Source organism: Leptodactylus fuscus, chromosome 5, assembly GCF_031893055.1.
Source record: "Leptodactylus fuscus isolate aLepFus1 chromosome 5, aLepFus1.hap2, whole genome shotgun sequence".
NCBI classification, from domain to species: Eukaryota; Metazoa; Chordata; class Amphibia; order Anura; family Leptodactylidae; genus Leptodactylus; species Leptodactylus fuscus.
This window is the reverse complement of record NC_134269.1, coordinates 26,178,714-26,201,781: the sequence shown is the minus strand read 5'-3', so window position 1 is coordinate 26,201,781 and position 23,068 is coordinate 26,178,714.

Genomic DNA, 23,068 nt, shown 5'->3' with positions numbered 1-23,068 from the left:
CACTTTGACTGGGACTGGACTGGTGTCTGCAGAAGCAATGAGCGGTGGAATGACAACATACAAACTGCGGGTTATATGGCATGGGGGGGGGGGCAGATCCTAAAATAATGCAGGATATAGGAAACTATGGTGGGAGGGGGTCTCATCTAATACCGTACGATTCCTATAATACACTAATATGAATGAGTTACAGTAATGTAACTATGCTGTATTATTTGGTACTGTCTGGCAGTATTATTTGGGCATTGTATGACACTGTGGCGGGCAATATTATAATTTAGGAACTATATGGCAGTAATATTTGTGCACTGTGTGGCTCTATTATTTGGGCAATGTATTTTTATACACTGTATGGCACTTTTATTTCATTATTGGCAATATTACAAGAGCACTGTATAGCACTATTATTTTGGGACTATATGGCGGTATTATTTGTGCATTGTATGACTTTGTTATTTCTATTTTTATGCACAATATAGCTATGTTATTTTAGTATTTGCAATATTACAGGACAACTGTGTAGCATTATAATTTGAGAACTATATTGCGGTATTATTTGAGCATTGTATGGCTTTGTTATTTGGATGATACATTTTTCCGGAATACTGATATATATATATATATATATATATATATACAGTCCTATGAAAAAGTTTGGGCACCCCTATTAATCTTAATCATTTTTAGTTCTAAATATTTTGGTGTTTGCAGCAGCCATTTCAGTTTGATATATCTAATAACTGATGGACACAGTAATATTTCAGGATTGAAATGAGGTTTATTGTACTAACAGAAAATGTGCAATATGCATTAAACCAAAATTTGACCGGTGCAAAAGTATGGGCACCTCAACAGAAAAGTGACATTAATATTTAGTAGATCCTCCTTTTGCAAAGATAACAGCCTCTAGTCGCTTCCTGTAGCTTTTAATCAGTTCCTGGATCCTGGATAAAGGTATTTTGGACAAACAATTCAAGTTCAGTTAAGTTAGATGGTCGCCGAGCATGGACAGCCCGCTTCAAATCATCCCACAGATGTTCAATGATATTCAGGTCTGGGGACTGGGATGGCCATTCCAGAACATTGTAATTGTTCCTCTGCATGAATGCCTGAGGATTTGGAGCGGTGTTTTGGATCATTGTCTTGCTGAAATATCCATCCCCGGCGTAACTTCAACTTCGTCACTGATTCTTGAACATTATTCTCAAGAATCTGCTGATACTGAGTGGAATCCATGCGACCCTCAACTTTAACAAGATTCCCGATGCCGGCATTGGCCACACAGCCCCAAAGCATGATGGAACCTCCACCAAATTTTACAGTGGGTAGCAAGTGTTTTTCTTGGAATGCTGTTTCTTTTTGGACGCCATGCATAACGCCTTTTTTTTTTATAACCAAACAACTCAATCTTTGTTTCCAAAATGAAGTTGGCTTCTCCAAATGTGCTTTTGCATACCTCAGGCGACTCTGTTTGTGGCGTACGTGCAGAAACGGCTTCTTTCTCATCACTCTCCCATACAGCTTCTCCTTGTGCAAAGTGCGCTGTATTGTTACCGATGCACAGTGACACCATCTGCAGCAAGATGAAGCTGCAGCTCTTTGGAGGTGGTCTGTGGATTGTCCTTGACTGTTCTCACCATTCTTCTTCTCTGCCTTTCTGATATTTTTCTTGGCCTGCCACTTCTGGGCTTAACAAGAACTGTCCCTGTGGTCTTCCATTTCCTTACTATGTTCCTCACAGTGGAAACTGACAGGTTAAATCTCTGAGACAACGTTTTGTATCCTTCCCCTGAACAACTATGTTGAACAATCTTTGTTTTCAGATCATTTGAGAGCGGGCTGTCCATGCTCGGCGACCATCAAACTTAACTGAACTTGAATTGTTTGTCCAAAATACCTTCATCCAGGATCCAGGATTAAAAGCTACAGGAAGCGACTAGAGGCTGTTATCTTTGCAAAAGGAGGATGTACTAAATATTAATGTCACTTTTCTGTTGAGGTGCCCATATTTTTGCACCGGTCAAATTTTGGTTTAATGCATATTGCGCATTTTCTGTTAGTACAATAAACCTCATTTCAATCCTGAAATATTACTGTGTCCATCAGTTATTAGATATATCAAACTGAAATGGCTGTTGCAAATACCAAAATATTTAGAACTAAAAATGATTAAGATTAATAGGGGTGCCCAAACTTTTTCATAGGACTGTATGTGTGTGTGTGTGTGTGTGTGTGTGTGTGTGTGTGTCACCCACCCCACCCCACCTCCCCATATAGCAGTCACCAACTAAGAGGAAGATGAGACTCCACAGACTGTTATACCCCAAATCAGCCACCCCACACCACCCCATACTTTCCCCCTCGACTCCAATTCCCACCCCCCACCCACTTTACTAGCTTTGGCAATGCCAAATATCTATTCGGACGTGCCAATAAAGCCTATTTGATTTGATTTCTGTGCTGCACTTTACAATACTATAACGTGGGAACTATTTGGCAGTATATTTGTGCGCTGAATGACTTTTTATGCACAATGTAGCACTGTTATTTTAGCATTTGCAGTATTACATGAGCACTCTATAATTGGAGAACTATAGCGGTATTATTTAAGCATTGTATGAATTCATTATTTGTATGATGTATTCTTATACAAGTATGGGACTTAATTTGGGTATTGACAATATTATGTGAACACTGTATAGTACTGTAATTTGGGAACAATATGGCCAGTATATTTGTTGTATTGTATGACTTTGTTATTTAGGAATGTATTTTATGCACAGTATGGTGCTGACAATATTACATCAGGACTAAATAGAACTATAATTTAGGGAAGGCATGACAGTATTATTTGGGCATCGTATGACATTGTAACTTGGGCACATTATGACACTTTTATTTGGCTATTATCATTGTATACTACTATTATTTGGGAACTACATGACAGTATTATTTGCACATTGTATGGCAGTTGTTTAGGAATGCGTTTTGTTGGCAGTTTTATTTGGGTTAATATTACATGAGCACTGTATACCACTATAATTTGGGAAATTATATTGCGGTATTTTTCTGTCATTTTTATTAGGGGATGGTATACGGCTATCATTTGTGTGGAAAGGCACCGTTATCTGAACACCGTATAGCGCTGTTACATGGGCACTGTATGGTGGTACTATTTATGTGCACATTTATAAAGTAAACTGTGACAATAACTGAGGCTCATCCATCTTTCAGGATATGATCTTGGAAAGTTTGCAAGTTTCCTATAGGGATCCACTTGAAATCCAAGGCCTTATTGTGTCTGACTACAAATTTACCAGTCGCAGTCAGACATGTATGAATAGCTCTAAAATTATTATATTGATATGTAAAGGCAAAATGTGGTTACTAAAACCACATACGAGTTTCTAAGTATTGGTCAATCCACAAAATAGAGCGTAAGCTTCATGGCACAAAGGTACTGCACCGTGAGCGCCATGTATGTAGTTGTCCTCTTCATGTTCTCTTTAAACCTAATGTCATGACAGGTCAATGGTGAATCCAGAAAGGGGTTAAAGAGATAGTGAGCAGGAGGTTAGAATCTATCGATCTGCGCTCTGGCTGAGGTTCAGCTTATTGCATTGGTGCCTAGCCGCAGATCCTTCATTCTGTGTTCGTCTCCAAGGAGAGCTCTCTGCTTATTGTGCTTCGCACACAGCGGCCGCAGGATCCTCCAGTGCACAGGCCTAATTATCCGAGCAGTGTGTGTGTAATTACATGGCCGCTCGCCGGGCCCCCGGGCTGCAACGCTTTAAATGATACAATAATGTGAAAGGGCCTTGTTATTGCCCCCTACACCTTGGCACACACCGAACGCTGTGCGGGGGGCACGGTCTCTCTTGTAGTGCTACTCTTCTGTCTGAACAATGCACATCTTTTACTCCCCACCAAGGACCGAGCTGACACGAAGACCGACCTGCCAAGGAGCTAACAAGAACACAGCATCTCCCCGTAGTATCTGTCTCGTAAACCATTACAGAATTTTTTGTGGTCTTTTGTCTTCCAAACACAACATCTATTGTTTTTCTACTATAGATACTATAGGGAGGATTTATCAAGACTAGTCCAACTGATCCAAGATGGAATGAATGAAAAGCTACGCTGGTCAAGAACTGGCGTAGATTTCCTATGCCAGTTTCTGGTGAGAGCAGGGGTGGAGCTACAGCAAGTGCCGTGGACCCTGATGGGGACCCAAAGATCCCTCTTCCATGCACCACTATTCTAAATGTTTGGACCCCATTATAGCTTTTGCTTTGGACCATGGAACTTCAAGTTAAACCTTTGGGTGAGAGCCATAATTTATATCTCGGGCCAAGGTGACCAAGTCCTGCACTACGACCTGTTCTGCCCACTTTCACAAAAAGTGGTGAGCGAGGAGCAGAATAAGGGGTGTGCACCATTTTTGGAGCAGAAATGGGTCATGTGCCAAAGATGCACCTTAATTACACCCATGGGTTCATAAATCCCCCCCTATGTGTTTACCCTTGGAAGCAAAAGAGGCAACAGGATTATTGCAATAGAGTGCAAAGAATAGAAAGAGTAAAATTTATTTTGCTCAAATTTGCCACATAGGGCATTTGTTTCCCCTTCCCCATCCATGTACCGGGGCAAGCTCCCAAATCCAACAATCTCATTCCTCTGAATAGGGGAAAATTGGACCCGACCGCTCAATAGCAAAGGGATTGGGCTTGGCTAACTTCTTCAAGCACCTGTTCCTCCACACTTTTCTGATAATTTAGTGGGGTCAGTGGAGGTTGATACCCTTTGGTGGTCCTATAATGGAGAAGGCTGACACAAGATGGAGTCTCCTAAAAGTACAAGTTATATTTTCACCCCCCCACACACACACCCAAATACATGGGTTCACTGTACATTTGCCAACCTCTTCTAAAGACGCACACATTACAAAACAATCCTTCTCTAGTTATGGTGCCAATCGAGTATAAATAATCCGGTACAAGATGGTGGAAAGGAGACCAAGAAGTCCCAGTATACCCAACTGCAACCCTGACCATTGCCATAGAAAAAGAGTCCATACCCTCCATGAGTAACAACAAGCTGCTGTCAAAGGTGCCCCGTATGGAAAAAAAAAACCCAGACACACCCGATTCCTCCTTGTCCTGGCATCTGCCAGCAGAAACAAGTTGAGTGTCTCCCACTAAATAGTTGGCCAATGCAACTGAAAATGGCAGGTGTGGATGACTTTATCTAAGGTATTTGCTCAGTTGCGTTGTCGCCTTGCCTTGCCAGGTCTACGCGCCAATCCTTGACCATATTACAGTCATCTTGCACGTATCACCACTACCTCATTACACCGTCTCCATTGACACATTTCCCTATCAGATGTAATATTGGAGTAATTCGTCTTATTGCATACGCTCGAAGTCTGGGAATTATAATTGACTCCTATTACTCATTTTCACAGCCCATCCAGAAAGCAGCTACACCCTGCCGTAATGTGCCGGAGCTCACACACAATCTGTTCTGTGCGAATCGGCTGCCAAGGATCTCATTACCTTAAACATTTCCGGCCTTTTGGATATGCCAACTCACATTTTGCATCCTCATTGGGTGTAGAACTTATCGGACCTGCTGACAGATAATTCTGGATGATGGTTATGTCATATTCACTGAATGTAGCTATTGTTATGAAGTCATGGAGAGGCCATCGGTCTACTGGATACTCTGTGCAAGTCTTATGCCATGAACACCGTTGGATCCATAATACAACTACAATACATTAGTAATGGACCTGGATATGTGGGGGGCTTAGACAAAATGATAAATGTCAGGTCATGCCAGGATTACTTACTACTAGAGATGGGCGAACCACCCAAGATTTGTTTCAGGTCCAAGCTGATTTGCTTTGGGTTGAACAAGCTCAGATAGAACCAGAAGTGAATTTATTATACACCGGGGTCTCTTCAGGCCACATAGAACAAGGACCAGGAAAGGAGCATACAATTAAAAAACAAAACAAAAACAAGACTCACCTTTCCTGGGCTCCGCTGCGCTAGCGACTCCGGAATGCCGGAGGAGGTCACATGTTTGTCTTTTTGTTACATTTTTACACACCTTTCCTGACCCCTGATTATTATACTTTGGGACCTGAAGAGATCCCAGAGCTCAATAATCAACTATAGTAGATTTGTGGGTGGAGAACTCCAAAAATATTGGGTTCTCCAAAAACTTTTTGGAAAATTCATTGCTAGAATTGGAACCAGGAAGGAGGGGGGTTTTTTTTCTAAAATTGGCTTCACCTCATATGTATTTTGCCTTCTTCAGACTTACAAGCTATATCATCAGTGGCGTAACTAGGAATGGCGGGGCCCCGTGGCAAACTTTTGACATGGGGCCCCCCCCAACCGACACTGACGCCAAAGACCTCGACCGACCCCCTCCTACGCATTTCTGTGCATTCTATTATGCCCATTAGTGGCCCCTTAACACAGTATTATCCCCCATAGTGGCCCCTGCACACAGTATTATGCCCCATAGTGGCCCCTTAACACAGTATTATCCACCATAGGGGCCCCTGCACACAGTATTATCCCCCATAGGGGCCCCTGCACACAGTATTATCCCCCATAGGGGCCCCTGCACACAGTATTATTCCCCCATAGTTGCCCCTGCACACAGTATTATGTCCCACTGTGGACACCCATAAACAATTATTATACTCTGGGGTCTTTTCAGACCCCAGAGTATAATAATCGGAGACCCAGGGGGGGAGAAAAACATAAAAAACCACTGTTACTTACCTGTCTCCGGCTCCTACGCTGTCTTCTCCGCTGCCTTCTCCTCTGCTATCCTTGTTTAATGACATCTGACGTCACATGACCTGGGACACAGGCCGGGTTCATGTGACGTCAGAGACGTCAGAAAGGACGTCAGGCAGGATCATGGAGAGGTAAGTAACATGTTTTTTATGTTTCTTACCTCTCCCGGTCCACCAATCATTATACTCGGGGATCCAAAAAGACCCCCGAGTATAATGATAGCAGTGGTAGTGGCTGTCACCGGGCCCCCAATGTCCCGGGCTCTGTGGCAGCTGTCTCCGCTGCTATGGCGGTAGTTACGCCACTGTATACAATGATGTTAGCAGAAGACTTAAGGGTCCTTTCACATAACCTTTGTTCCTTTGCATCTCAGTTACAGAGGTTTTCTTCCTTAGAGAACTATGGATATAATATGGTGTTCCATGACTGAAAATTTTTTTCATGGTCTACCCACCAGGCATAAAGAACATGTAGATACTGGACACATTTCCATATCTAGTTGCCTAGTTGGCATTCCTGTCTTGACTCTAAACTGGACAAGAGCACTAACGTTTTGGTGGGCCTGTATAAACTACAACCACTATACCTACATTTAAGGAATAGACAGGACTGCCTTCTTGGGCCATCTTGGACAACCACTGACTATTTGGAAAAGGAGCATTGACATTGCCACCATAGACTGCAGGTGGGGAGCTCCAAGCTTGAAGGTCCTCGAAGACCAGTTTCAGGCAGAAGAATCTGCAATTTTAACAAGAAGTTGCCCAAATGGTAACAAACCTCTGATGGGCTGGGTAGCAGAAGGCATGGCTATGGGAGGTGTATCGATGCTCATTACTGAGGGGCGCCCTGGTCCTGATGGCTTGGGCACTTGAAGCATGCCCCAATCCATACTTGTTATTGTTAACACTGCTAATTTTGCAAGGATGGGAACCAAGAACCAGAAGTTTGTGTTGGATCTGCGCTTGCTGGTGGAGGAATAATGTGGAAACCAGATGGCCCAATGAAATTAATTTATTGTGGTATAATTTTGCAAGGATAAGCTTTAAAACTTGGTGGCAAAGAGCCTGTTTTGGGGACATACCTGGGATCATAGCTTAAGTGTCCCATTGTTGGTTATGTAACAGTCGGTAGGTATGCCAATCCCGCACTTGGTGATTGTACCAATGGAATGGTAGCTGGAATAAGATGAAGCAATTCTGTATTCGGGCTAGACTATTTAGGGATAAGTTTGGCAGCACTAGGTGGGCATTGTATGGTAGACCATAAAGTGGTGAAGGGTTCATTAGATGGAAATGGTACAAGGCATCGATCAACCTACAGTTGGCTCTGGGTAGCAGCACATATTGGAGTACGGTAAAGTTGTTGGCTGGCTGATGGATGATAGTGCCCTACTTTAGAAGAGTATTGATGAAGTATTGATGAGAACATGAGGTCTACAGGGAATACATCAATTCACGCTCATAAAATCCCACCTCTCCAGTGATTTCATACATTAAACATTCGCCACCCCCTTTTTTTTGTTCCCGTTTCCTCCATCATTTCCGCACCATGCTCTCCACCTCTGCCATCTCTTAACCTGTTCCCCAGTGCTCTTGGCTTGCTTATAATTAGCTGAAAGTGCTGAACCCGTGGAGGTGGCGCGAGGTGCAGGAGATGCAATGTGAGCTTGGTCCGGCCATAAATCATGCCGAGGGGTGACAGTGTGTGCTAAAATATTGTGTTCAATAAAGAGATGAGCCTAACCCTCTGATGCCACCTGACCCTCACTAATTGACCTCGGCCTGAGACTGCGATTAATCATTGTGACACCAGAGGTGGGAGAGGGGCGGCGGGAGTCTTACTAAAAATATCAAAGGAGAAGCTTATATAAGATGCAATAACGTGGCACGTGAGTAACAATGGTGGTCAGAGGGGCAGCAGTCGTATACCTAACAATAGTATATAGGACCACTAGTATAAGACGTCCATTAGTACATGGCAGGTACATTGGAGCGTTGAAGGTTGAATGAAAAATTTAGAGACAAAAGGACAAAAATTGTAGATATTTCCTATATTGGCAACTTCTAGAACCTGTAATGGACTATCGATTAGGATTCATGTTTTTGGTGCAGTTTTTGAAGTCGAAACCAAATGTTTAGTAGATCCTAAAGCGAGATCACTAGTGTTGATTCAATTACTAGATTCGGATACCTCGCTCCATAGGTATGCGTGTTAGGCATTGCAGCCCAGGAGCCTGCCGTGAGCCCCATGAGGCCATGCTATACTGTACTTCATATAACATCAGAGGTATAGAGAGGGTCCATTATATGCCATATATAGAGATATCCTCACTTAAAATGACTTCTTTCTAAGCAAAATTGCAGCAGCTCCCGGAGGTAACACAGTGGACTATAGGGACTCCATATGGTGGATCACCATGTAAGTAATCGCTGACATACAAGTACCTGCAGAGTCTTATGACGGTAGGAAAACATTCTGTTTAAAAATTCATATACTTACCCGCACGGTAGACAACCACGATCGCACCTCCGAATCTCCAGAGAGGCAGGAACATCAGGCGGTGTCCATCACAGGCCTTCTTGCTAGGCAACAAACCTATCTAAGACACAACCGGGAAAGTGCGATACTAGCAAGAACCAGCAGAGAGATGGGGGACATATTAATAAGTTATAACTAATACAAAGGGAAGCTGTAAGAGGTCCAATCAAGGGGGTTATAGGGGTCTGTTCACATATCATGGTCGTGTCGCAGGTTTTGTAGGGATTTAATTGAAATCGCAGAAACCTTTAGGGTATGTTTTTTTATGGTGGCCATGTCCATAACCGTGATGGTATGTAGTGGCCAAAGTGTCAAATAACTGGTCACAAAGTTAGGAGATCCTTGGATATTAGATATAACCAGCTCTGTGTCATCCAGTCCTGATAATCTAGTCAGGAGATCACTGTATATAAGATATAACCAGCTCTGTGGGATCCAGTCCTGATCATCTACAGTCAGGAGATCCCTGGATATTAGATATAACCAGCTCTGTGGGATCCAGTCCTGATCATCTACAGTCAGGAGATCCCTGGATATTAGATATAACCAGCTGTGTGTGATCCAGTCCTGATCATCTACAGTCAGGAGATCCCTGGATATTAGATATAACCAGCTCTGTGTGATCCAGTCCTGATCATCTACAGTCAGGAGATCCCTGGATATTAGATATAACCAGCACTGTGCGATCCAGTCTTGATCATCTAGAATCAGGAGATCCCTGAATATCAGATATAACCAGTGCTGTGTGATCCAGTCCTGATCAGCTATGGTCAGGACATTATATAACATAAAACTAAACTATACACTCTATATATTTATAATCCAGTAATCTGTTTGGCGGTGAGAGGTATATAGAGGAGTGGGTATGTTTCTATATGATATGTAGTGTTTCGGGGCAGATGTCCTCTGCCCCATGGGATGCTTCTCCTCCGCACATATTCCAGGTGTGCTATGCCTGCCATCTGTCCACATTTATCACACCGCACTTTCCAACACAGAAAGAAAAATCACTGCGGCACAGACAGAGGGATATTGAGGAGTGACTGCAGCTCCATAGGACAAGTGTCATCTCCCATCATCATTACCGAAGATGGCAATATGTCTGCCTGGTATAGTCAGGCAATGAACATTAATGGATACTGCAGATTCCTCTGCTGTTCTGTTGTATTAGTGGATAGGACAAGGCAGAGACAAGGTGTAGTGTCATAGTGTCCATCATAGTCTGGTATATCAGGCTAGAAAGGAGTATATATGGCGGGACATAACAAGTCAGAGCACAGCGGCTAAAAATGCATTAGTAGAGTAGGGCAAAGATATTGAATGACCCCCTACCCCATTGAGCCATAGCTAGGTTTTACTTCACCCGGGCCCAGTTGGCTGCCCTAGCTTTGTATCCATATAATCTGGCCAAGGCACATTGGTCTATTGGATGGTAATAGATATGTCCCATCTAGGATACACCCTGTCCACAATGGTATCTACTATCTATCTATGCTCCTTCCCTGGAAGTTATGGGTAAAAGAGGAGATCTTCCATATGAGCCTGATAGGAAGGAATAGAGAAGCTGAGCTCCTGTCCACACATAAGATCTTAGGTCAATGGTAGAGTCTTATTGCTGGTCACATGACACAGCTAAGGATCAGAAGGGAATGCAGCCATCAGGAAGAAGATTGTCTTCACTACAACCTTCATCTTGTTCCTTTATAACAGCCAGAGAATAAAAGAGTTTATGGGATTGTTACCAATAGATAACTGCACCGTCATTGTGTATGACAAGACAAGTGTTCCCGAGGTCTGAATGGACTTAAACCAAAAACTTTCATATGTCATGGCTTAATAAGACTCCACACACCTAAATGGTGGTTCTCTCCCTATGGAGTGACGATATCCCCTCAACCCTGTCTGCCAGATCAGTCCTCTCTGCGCCAAGCTGATGAGATGCAAATACATCGAAACAGCTGTCCTTGGCTGAGAGACTGTATCTGGTATAATCCCAACATCATTGCAAACAAAGGCCTCTGAGAAGGTCGGCATGATGTTAAAGGGAGCGCCCTCTATTGGATGTCTTGACTGAGACTCTGTCTTCCTAATTACATCATGGAAGATAGACCTACACATTCTCAGTCAGCGCCCTCTATTGGTGTGCATACTTGAGGCACTGGCATCCTAATTACATCATGGAAGTCAGATTTGCATATTCTTCCCATGTTCCTTTGCACAGTGGAGTGCTCATGGCTTAATAAGACTCCACACACCTAAATGGTGGTCTCTCCCTATGAGGTGAAATTGTATTAATTGATAAGATTGGATGAAGACACAAGTCCAACCTATAAACCTACCAAGTTAGTCCAGAGGAAGGCAAAAAACCCCATGAGGTGAAACCCAATTGCCCCATTAGGCAATATGGCGGCAGTTCTGTGCTGTGCCACATCAATGGACTGCAGCAAGAAAGTGCAAGAGACTGGTAAGGGACATCAGAGGAGAAAAGTCTCCAGCACCACACCAGAGCAGAGAGACCAGGTCATAGTCATACAATCTGCCAACATACATGCCAACAGACCTTCCCAATTTTGCCAGGACAATCTCGAGAACTGGGCCACAAAAGGAATAGGTTTTATGCCCCAAACCAAGAAGGGCATTCTTTAAAATTCAGACTTTGGCCTATACCAGTGATTGCCAAAGTGGTCTAGGTGGACTCCCAGGGGAACTCAGCCACGACGCAAATTTCCATCGTTAGACCTAATCTTCACATTTTTTGACGAGTTTTGGGAATATGGTAGAAACAGCAGGGGTCCACCGAAACCAGTAAAATTTTGAAAGTGGTCTACGAGAAAAAAAAAAGTTTGGGAACTTCTGGCCTATACATTGTAAGCATTTATGGTCAAGGTTAGCAATAAAAGGGGAAAATGGAAAGGGGAGCCATGACAGAAACCAGGAATGAGAGGGGAGCCATGCTGGGGACCAAGATATAAAGAGATATCGTGCGGGGGACTAGGCATCAAATGGTGAGCCAGGCTAGAGGCTAGGAACAAGAGGAAAACCATGCTGGGGACCAAGATCTAGAAACATGCCATGCTGGGGAACAAGAATGATGGGGCCATCTTGCATTCGGAAATGTGCAGGTCACCTGGGGAGTAAGAAAGAGTTAGAGCCCCCTATGGTTATGTGTATGAGTTACAATGACTTATGTTCTGTACCATGGATGTTTTATTATACACTGTCCCTGTCATCTTTATTTGGGGCAGTGGAGTAACTATCAACATAGAAGGCGTGGCAGCTGCTACATAGTCCATGACCTTAGGGGGCCCGATGGCTCCATGCCTTTTTTTTTTTTTTTTAAATAGACCGGTACCTGTTGGAGTAACCTCAGCAAGTAACTCGTCCTATTTACTTACTGATCACTGTTCCTGTGCACAGTTGCCTTCACTTTCCGTTTTGCCCTTCAGGGGGTCCTGTCTGTCCCATCTCACATCATTGTGTCAGGACATCCCTGGCAGTGATGTGACATGGAACGCATGGAGCCCCCTGGAGGGCAGAAGGGGAAGCAGAGGCTGGAGCAGGGATCGATAAGTAAGACCACGGACGTCGCTGACAGTGTTGTGATATGGGACGCAAGGGGCCCCTTGGAGGCTGAAGGGGAAGTGAAGGTAGGAGCAGGAATCAGAAAGTAAGACCACGGGCCCATGGAAAGAGTATTTGTTGGGCAAACCCTGCGAGATTCACCTCACGAGGTTCACCTGAATATGTCCGAACTAAAACTTCTGTTATTATACTTGGGGTCTTCTCAGACCCCAGAATATAGTAATCGGAGGCCTGAGGGAGGTGACAAATATAAAAAACAGTGGTACTTACCTTTCCTGGGATCCAGCGCAACTCCCTGCTGTCGTCAGGCCTCTGTAGTGATGTCACTTGGATCAGGCTGACAATCCTCCATGTCAACTGCTGTACCCAGTTCCGGGAGGTGGATTCCCATTTCCACTCTATCTGCATCCTCAGGACACAGATACAGTTGAGTACAATGGTGTCACACAGTGAATACAGCATTGGAGACCAAGTGTAGATGTCTTCAACTAGTTTTGTATGTGATAATTCACACTACTCCAGCATTTCTCACTTGTAGAATTGAACGTTTATATTGCCTTCAATAATCCATAATTTATTTTGTGAATTGGGATGAAAAAATTGGGATTTATATTCCAGGACCATTTTATAATCCAAAATTTTGTACAATCCAATTTTTATAAAGTCCCATTTCTCACAAAATGATAAATTTTCAGGATTATGAAGCCTGGAGTAGGGGTATACAGGAGGATTCAGTGTCAGTACGCTCCTCTGCACAAGGCACAAGCTGAAGCCAGAGATAAATATCATTGGGTTCGGCTATTTTTATCCCAAACCACATTCCTTTATGGAAGCGGCCCAATCCCATGTGTATCTGCCATGTAGTCATGCTTGTGTCCCCTAAGGACTCCTGGTCACTGGGGACTCGGGGAAGTGTGGCTATTTTCAGGCACTCATCTTTCCCATTAACTGCATTGTCACTTTTCCTGGGCAGAGAAAAATGGGGGATGGAGGGCAAATATATAGCGGGTCACATCAGCTGTATATAGTCCAACTATTTATTCGCCTCCATCTTGCCTATCTGTCCAATGAATCTCCACAATTGATCTCTGCTTCCCCTTAGTAGTGGTTCCCAAACTTTTCCATGTCAACAGCATAGGGTTGGTGTTGCTTTCCTTTAACAGAGCCATGTGGGGGCTTATTTTGTGCAGGACAACTTGTACTTGGTAATGGTACCATGTAATATTCCATATGACATATTGGGGTGCTGGAAAGAAAAAATCAAAACGGGTGGAATTAGGGAAAAATTGTGTTTGGGCGACAATCTTAGGGGCCTTGTTTTTAGAGCAGCCAAAATGACACGGTAAACTGAATTCTGTAGGTTGGCACGATGGCGGGAATACCAAATTTATTTAGTTTTTTTCTACGTTTAACCCTTTAAAAAAAATTGAAAAAAATTCTTTTTTGACACGTTTTTAATTATTTCCATAGGGCTGCATAAGGGCTTTGTGAGGGCTCTTTTTTGTGGGACGTTGTAGTTTTTATTGGTACCATTTTTCGGTATGTATAGCTTTTTGATCACTTTTTATTGTTTATGTTTTTGGAATGGAGGTGACCAAAGCATAAAAGGCTGCTCATCACAGTATTTATTTTTATGTGATTTGGGATGATAGATAGATAGATAGATAGATAGATAGATAGATAGATAGATAGATAGATATGAGATAGATAGATAGATAGATAGATAGATAGATAGATAGGAGATAGATAGATAGATAGATAGATAGATAGATAGATAGATAGATAGGAGATAGATAGATAGATAGATAGATAGATAGATAGATAGATATGGGATAGATAGATAGATAGATAGATAGATAGATAGATAGATAGTAGAAAAAAAGCAGCACAGCATACAAACCGGGTGCAAAGCCAAACTAGAAGGTGGCTAATCTTCAACTTTATATAGGAAATTGAAAAAATGGCAGCACTCCAATATTTAGAAAAAGTGTGGGTTTATTCCAAGCAGCTAGATGATAGATAGGTAGATAGATAGATAGATAGATAGATAGATAGATAGATAGATAGATAGACAGGGTCGGACTGGCCCGCCGGAGCACCGGGGGATCCCCCGGTGGGCCCCCGGGCCCGGACTATACTGCTAATCATTTTAGCATAGGCAGGGGCCCGATCGGGCCCCTGCCTATGCTAAAATGATTTCAATCGGGCCCCTGCCCATGTCAGAGGAGGATTAGGGGAGGCGCTTAGGGCGCCTCCCCTAATCCTAAGAACCAGCGCAAGGAGAGCTACTGATCTCCTTGCGCTTGTTCAGCCATCTACGTATCAGCATAGGCGGCGTCATCACGTCATCACTCCGCCTACGCTGATACACAGACGTCTGACAGAAGAGGATGCGGCAGCGGGAGCAGCAGAGCGCGGTCGGACGGTAAGTATAATAACTTTTTTTTTTTTGTTTTATAATAGGCCGCTGCCTGCTGGAGTATCTACCAGCAGGCAGCGGCCTATTTACCAACCCGGACCTGCTCACTGCCGCCCCCGCTTCCCCTTGTACTTTAGGCCGCGGCGGGCGGTAGTGAATAGGCCCGGGCCAGGCCGCGATCCCACTGCCGCTAATATTATACTCAGGGGTCTTTTCAGACCCCCGAGTATAATAATCGGGGCCCCAGGGGAGGTGAGGGAACATAATAAACAGTGTTACTCACCTCTCCGGGATCCGGTGTTACTCCTAGCTGGCTTCGGGGCTATATGTTAATGCCCAGACGTCACATGGTCTGGAATATTACCATATAGGCCCGAAGCCTGTTCTAGCAGTAACATATAGGCCCGAAGCCTGTTCTAGCAGTAACATATAGGCCCGAAGCCTGTGGTAGTAGCAATAGCCTGTTACTGCGAGCACAGGCTTTGGGCCTGTATGGTAACAGGCTGTTACTGCTACCACAGGCTTTGGGCCTATATGTTACTGCTAGCTCAGGCTTTGGGCCTATATGGTAATATCCCAGACCACGTGACGTCTGACACATTACCATATAGGCCCGAAGCCTGCTAGGAGTAACATCAGATCCCGGAGAGGTGAGTAACAGTGTTTATTATGTTCTCTCACCTCTCCTGGGGCTCCGATTATTATACTCAGGGTCTGAAAAGACCCCCGAGTATAATAATAGTTCATGGGTGTGCAACTGTGGGGCATAATAGAGCTTGAAAGGTCCACTGTGGCCCCTGTAAAACCTCTATTAAGCCCTACAGTGGCCCCCCTGCAACCTCTATTATGCCCCACAGTCTATTGTGCCACCATGGGGCATAATATAGGCTGCAGGGGCTGCTGTGATATATATATATATATATATATATATATATATATATATATATATATATATATATATATATATTACTGTGTATATATATATATATATATATATATATATATATATATATTACTGTATATATATATATATATATATATATATATATATATATATATATATATGGTGTGGATGTGTGGAGAAGTGAGGAGTCAAAGATGTCTGTGTTTCAAACTTTACAGAGTCAAGTCACAGCTGGAAGAAGTGGTCATGGCGGTCCAAAGGGAAGAGACGGGAAATGTGGGAAGACGTCTCCTGTGAGTATTACTGCACAAAATATGACTGCATTGTATTTATTGTAATGTTGTGATTTATTGTAATGGTACTGCTAGCACCCCCAATCCCCCCGCTGTCTGAGGTGGACAATCGAAAGATGCCCCCAAATCTTTCAATTACTACAACTCCCAGCAGCTCCAGATGCCCTGGAACTGTTGAGAGTTGTAGTTCACCCACCCCATAGATAATGTCCCACTCTATTGTTATGCTGGTGCCCTTTTCTAGAGCTCCAGCATAACAATATCCAAGTTTCAGAAACGCTGAGGACTTAGGGTATGTTCACACATCAGTATGCCATCCGTCCGTTTGAATTCAGTTTGACACTTCTAAACGGACTGGTACACATACTGATCTCTACACTGTTTACAATTGCTACTTTTAATCCCCTTATCTGTCCTCTAGGGGACGGAGAGCGTTTGCTATCAGCATAAAAAGGTGTCAGTATACAATCAGTATGTGCCTCAGTCCGTTTTGAAGTGTCAAACTGAATTCAAACGGATGGCATACTGATGTGTGAACATACCCTTATCTGCCTGAAAATGGCTGACACCTGGCGGACTTCATTATGTTAATGAGGTCTGCCACTGTCTGTGTGTAACCGCCATTTTGATAGTCCACCTCTCCGTCATTCTGGTCCCATTGTGGACCTGTATGACGGAGAGCTTGCCGCTGTTGTGAACCTAGCATAAGGCTATGGCTACACTATAACATTTGTCATACAACCAAAGATGTCGCCCTGTGATTCTTTCACTCATGTTAGTGAATGGAGTCACATTGCAACCTGAGGGACCCAATGCGACTCCATTCACTAATGTGAAAGAGTCCCAAAGGGACACTGCGATCTTTGGTTGCATGAAGGAAGTAGTAGTGTAGCCATAGCTGTTTTGCACACTGTATTGTGCGTGAAAATGCACTTTAAACGTGTATAATGGCAAAAACTGGACGGGCGATATTACATATGGCAGTAGGGTGGGCCCCTGGAAATAATCCCACTGGTGGGCCCTAGGCACCCCAGTCCGACCCTGTAGATAGATAGATATGAGATAGAAAGATAGATAGATAGATAGATAGATAGATAGATGATAGATAGAAGAGAGATAGATAGATAGATAGATAGATAGATAGATAGATGATTGATAGATAGATACTGCTCCTAAAATGTGTAAAAATGTGACAGGATAGATCCTCTCCTAAGAAATTAACAAAAAGAAAACTAGATAAAACCTATAGAGAATTACCAGTAATGTTCTAGTTCAGATCAGTCACATGATAGCGCCCCCTATGTGACTATAACCACATACGCTGACCACATTCCCCATGTATGCTCACAGTGGTCCTTTACTTGGTGGACATAGATGATGGATGATGTAGACCTGAGTCCAGATGACTGCGGCTCATCCATATAGTAACCCTTTGTGTGCCAAAGGTGTGTGCTTTGACTCCGAGATCGGCCTTCTATGAATGCCTAGCGCTCCTAAGTACACGCACAGGTTAACGCCAAGAATAAGTTTTCTCTGTCTTCAGAGTAGACGCCTGGCCTGTGACCTAAATGTCACCGTGAGTGACATTGTATTGCCATTGTGTCACTGTGCTCAGGGAGCGCCCCCTGCACTAAGCTCATCACACCCCCGCTCTTAGGATTCAGGGGACACACACTTACTAATCAGGCAGCTAATGAACTGGGGGTCCCCAGGGCTCGCTCACATCTGCAAGGGACGGAGGGCACCAGACCTCAGCACTTGCTCCATAGGAAATTGCTATTGAGGAAATGTCTGCCCCAGGTATGCCGAACGAATCTCATCCTCCATGAAGGAGAAATGTGTAACTCACATACATTGGAGAAGTTCTTACTCAAGGACGGCCTAGGCCTTCACAATTCTTCAGGTGTTAATTGATTCACATTGGGGCCCCTCCTTAAATGTCCTAGGAGATACACCTACTACCCCTGCCCGTTCTCAATTGGAGCTTCCAGGGATGGCCATGAGACACACGACCCCAGACCACAACATAAAGTCCAGTAACAAGATTTATGAGGATCAATTTTGGGTCCATTGGAAGATCCACTGGTAGGTTGGTGGTCAGTCCAACTCCACACTACAGGATCCTCTGGTCTGATACTGATTTAGAGATAGGGGATCCTACGGACAGGAATAATTCATATATGAAACGGTCAGAGAAAGACGCCACCTGTCCTTACTCCTGTGCAGAACGGCCTCCGCTGCCACCTTTAGGCGGCGCTGTACTTAGATCACGATCTTGAGCACACTACGTACAGCATAATGGTGTTCTTCAGCGTTGGCTACATCCCACTCTGAAGTACTAGCCTAACAGCCTAACAGCCTCTAGGAAGTAGAGATGAGCGAATCAGTTCATGGCGAACCGGATTTGACTCAAATATTTCATGTTGTTCAATTAACTTATTAACAAAACCAAACAATTTGGGATTTGTCTCAGACTAACTAAAATGGCCAGGGTGAACAAATGATAAGAGGACCACCACCACTATTATCAGCAATGGCCCTGTTATCACAAAGGAGCCACTGCCACTATTGAATTGAATAGTGGCAGAGGCTCAACTGTGATAGTGAGACCACCGGTAATGATAGCACCGCTATCAGCTACCCCCATGCTGTGACACAATGATGTCACAGTACAGGGACAGTATAACAAAATTAGTTGTAGTGGGTGAAACAATAAAAAATCATAGCAGAGCTCCTGTCACTGTGATTTTTTATTTTTTATTCACTGCTATCCAAGATTCTCTATGATTTTTTTTTTTTTACTATGCCAGTGCTGTGACATTATAGTATCACATCAGAGGGATAGATAATAGCAGTGCTATTATGTTTTATAGATAGGTTCCTAGGAGCCCTGACAGTATTATACACTATGTTTTATAGATAGGTTCCTAGGTGCCCTGACAGTGTTCTATACTATGTTTTATAGATAGGTTCCTAGGAGTCCTGACAGTGTTCTACACTATGTTTTATAGATAGGTTCCTAGGAGCCCTGACAGTGTTCTACACTATGTTTTATAGATAGGTTCCTAGGAGCCCTGACAGTGTTCTACACTATGTTTTATAGATAGGTTCCTAGGAGCTCTGACAGTGTTCTACACTATGTTTTATAGATAGGTTCCTAGGAGTCCTGACAGTGTTCTACACTATGTTTTATAGATAGGTCCCTAGGAGCCCTGACAGTGTTCTACACTATGTTTTATAGATAGGTTCCTAGGAGCCCTGACAGTGTTCTACACTATGTTTTATAGATAGGTTCCTAGGAGCCCTGACAGTGTTCTACACTATGTTTTATAGATAGGTCCCTAGGAGCCCTGACAGTATTCTACACTATGTTTTATAGATAGATCCCTAGGAGCCTTGACAGTATTCTACACTATGTTTTATAGATAGGTTCCTAGGAGAACTGACAGTGTTCTACACTATGTTTTATACATAGGTTCTTAGGAGAACTGACAGTGTTCTACACTATGTATTATAGATAGGTTCCTAGGAGAACTGACAGTGTTCTACACTATGTTTTATAGATAGGTTCCTAGGAGTCCTGACAGTGTTCTACACTATGTTTTATAGATAGGTTCCTAGGAGCCCTGACAGTGCCATAAACTATGTTTTATAGATAGGTTCCTAGGAGCCCTGACAGTGTTCTACACTATGTTTTATAGATAGGTTCCTAGGAGTCCTGACAGTGTTCTACACTATGTTTTATAGATAGGTTCCTAGGAGCCTTGACAGTATTCTACACTATGTTTTATAGATAGGTTCCTAGGAGCCCTGACAGTATTCTCCACTATGTATTATAGATAGGTTCCTAGGAGCACTGCCAGTATTCTACACTATGTTTAATAGATAGGTTCCTAGGAGTCCTGACAGTGTTCTACACTATGTATTATAGATAGGTTCTTAGGAGCCCTGACAGTGTTCTACACTATGTTTTATAGATAGGTTCCTAGGAGCCCTGACAGTGTTATACACTATGTTTTATAGATAGGTTCCTAGGAGCCCTGACAGTCTTCTACACTATGTTTAATAGATAGGTTCCTAGGAGCCCTGACAGTCTTCTACACTATGTTTAATAGATAGGTTCCTAGGAGCCCTGACAGTATTCTACACTATGTTTAATAGATAGGTTCCTAGGAGCCCTGACAGTGTTCTACACTATGTTTTATAGATAGGTTCCTCGGAGCCCTGACAGTGTTCTACACTATGTTTTATAGATAGGTTCCTCGGAGCCCTGACAGTGTTCTACACTATGTTTTATAGATAGGTTCCTAGGAGCCCTGACAGTCTTCTACACTATGTTTAATAGATAGGTTCCTAGGAGCCCTGACAGTCTTCTACACTATGTTTAATAGATAGGTTCCTAGGAGCCCTGACAGTATCCTACACTATGTTTTATAGATAGGTTTCTAGGAGCCCTGACAGTGTTCTACACTATGTTTTATAGATAGGTTCCTCGGAGCCCTGACAGTGTTCTACACTATGTTTTATAGATAGGTTCCTCGGAGCCCTGACAGTGTTCTACACTATGTTTTATAGATAGGTTCCTAGGAGCCCTGACAGTGTTCTACACTATGTTTTATAGATAGGTTCCTAGGAGTCCTGACAGTGTTCTACATTATGTTTTATAGATAGGTTCCTAGGAGTCCTGACAGTATTCTACACTATGTTTAATAGATAGGTTCCTAGGAGCCCTGACAGTGTTCTACACTATGTTTTATAGATAGGTTCCTCGGAGCCCTGACAGTGTTATACACTATGTTTTATAGATAGGTTCCTAGGAGAACTGACAGTGTTCTACACTATGTTTTATAGATAGGTTCCTAGGAGCCCTGACAGTGTTATACACTATGTTTTATAGATAGGTTCCTTGGAGCCCTGACAGTATTCTACACTATGTTTTATAGATAGGTTCCTAGGAGTCCTGACAGTGTTCTACATTATGTTTTATAGATAGGTTCCTAGGAGCCCTGACAGTGCCATACAGTATGTTTTATAGATAGGTTCCTAGGAGCCCTGACACTGTTCTACACTATGTTTTATAGATAGGTTCCTAGGATCCCTGACAGTGTCATACACTATGTTTTATAGATAGGTTCCTAGGAGCCCTGACAGTGTTCTACACTATGTTTTATAGATAGGTTCCTATGAGCCCTGACAGTGTTATACACTATGTTTTATAGATAGGTTCCTAGGAGCCCTGACAGTATTCTACACTATGTTTAATAGATAGGTTCCTAGGAGCCCTGACAGTATTCTACACTATGTTTTTTAGATAGGTTCCTAGGAGCCCTGACAGTGTTCTACACTATATTTTTTAGATAGGTTCCTAGGAGTCCTGACAGTATTCTACACTATGTTTAATAGATAGGTTCCTAGGAGCCCTGACAGTGTTCTACACTATGTTTTATAGATAGGTTCCTCGGAGCCCTGACAGTGTTATACACTATGTTTTATAGATAGGTTCCTAGCAGAACTGACAGTGTTCTACACTATGTTTTATAGATAGGTTCCTAGGAGCCCTGACAGTGTTATACACTATGTTTTATAGATAGGTTCCTTGGAGCCCTGACAGTATTCTACACTATGTTTTATAGATAGGTTCCTAGGAGTCCTGACAGTGTTCTACATTATGTTTTATAGATAGGTTCCTAGGAGCCCTGACAGTCTTCTACACTATGTTTAATAGATAGGTTCCTAGGAGCCCTGACAGTCTTCTACACTATGTTTAATAGATAGGTTCCTAGGAGCCCTGACAGTATCCTACACTATGTTTTATAGATAGGTTTCTAGGAGCCCTGACAGTGTTCTACACTATGTTTTATAGATAGGTTCCTAGGAGCCCTGACAGTATTCTACACTATGTTTAATAGATAGGTTCCTAGGAGCCCTGACAGTGTTCTACACTATGTTTTATAGATAGGTTCCTCGGAGCCCTGACAGTGTTCTACACTATGTTTTATAGATAGGTTCCTCGGAGCCCTGACAGTGTTCTACACTATGTTTTATAGATAGGTTCCTAGGAGCCCTGACAGTGTTCTGCACTATGTTTTATAGATAGGTTCCTAGGAGTCCTGACAGTGTTCTACATTATGTTTTATAGATAGGTTCCTAGGAGTCCTGACAGTATTCTACACTATGTTTAATAGATAGGTTCCTAGGAGCCCTGACAGTGTTCTACACTATGTTTTATAGATAGGTTCCTCGGAGCCCTGACAGTGTTATACACTATGTTTTATAGATAGGTTCCTAGGAGAACTGACAGTGTTCTACACTATGTTTTATAGATAGGTTCCTAGGAGCCCTGACAGTGTTATACACTATGTTTTATAGATAGGTTCCTTGGAGCCCTGACAGTATTCTACACTATGTTTTATAGATAGGTTCCTAGGATTCCTGACAGTGTTCTACATTATGTTTTATAGATAGGTTCCTAGGAGCCCTGACAGTGCCATACAGTATGTTTTATAGATAGGTT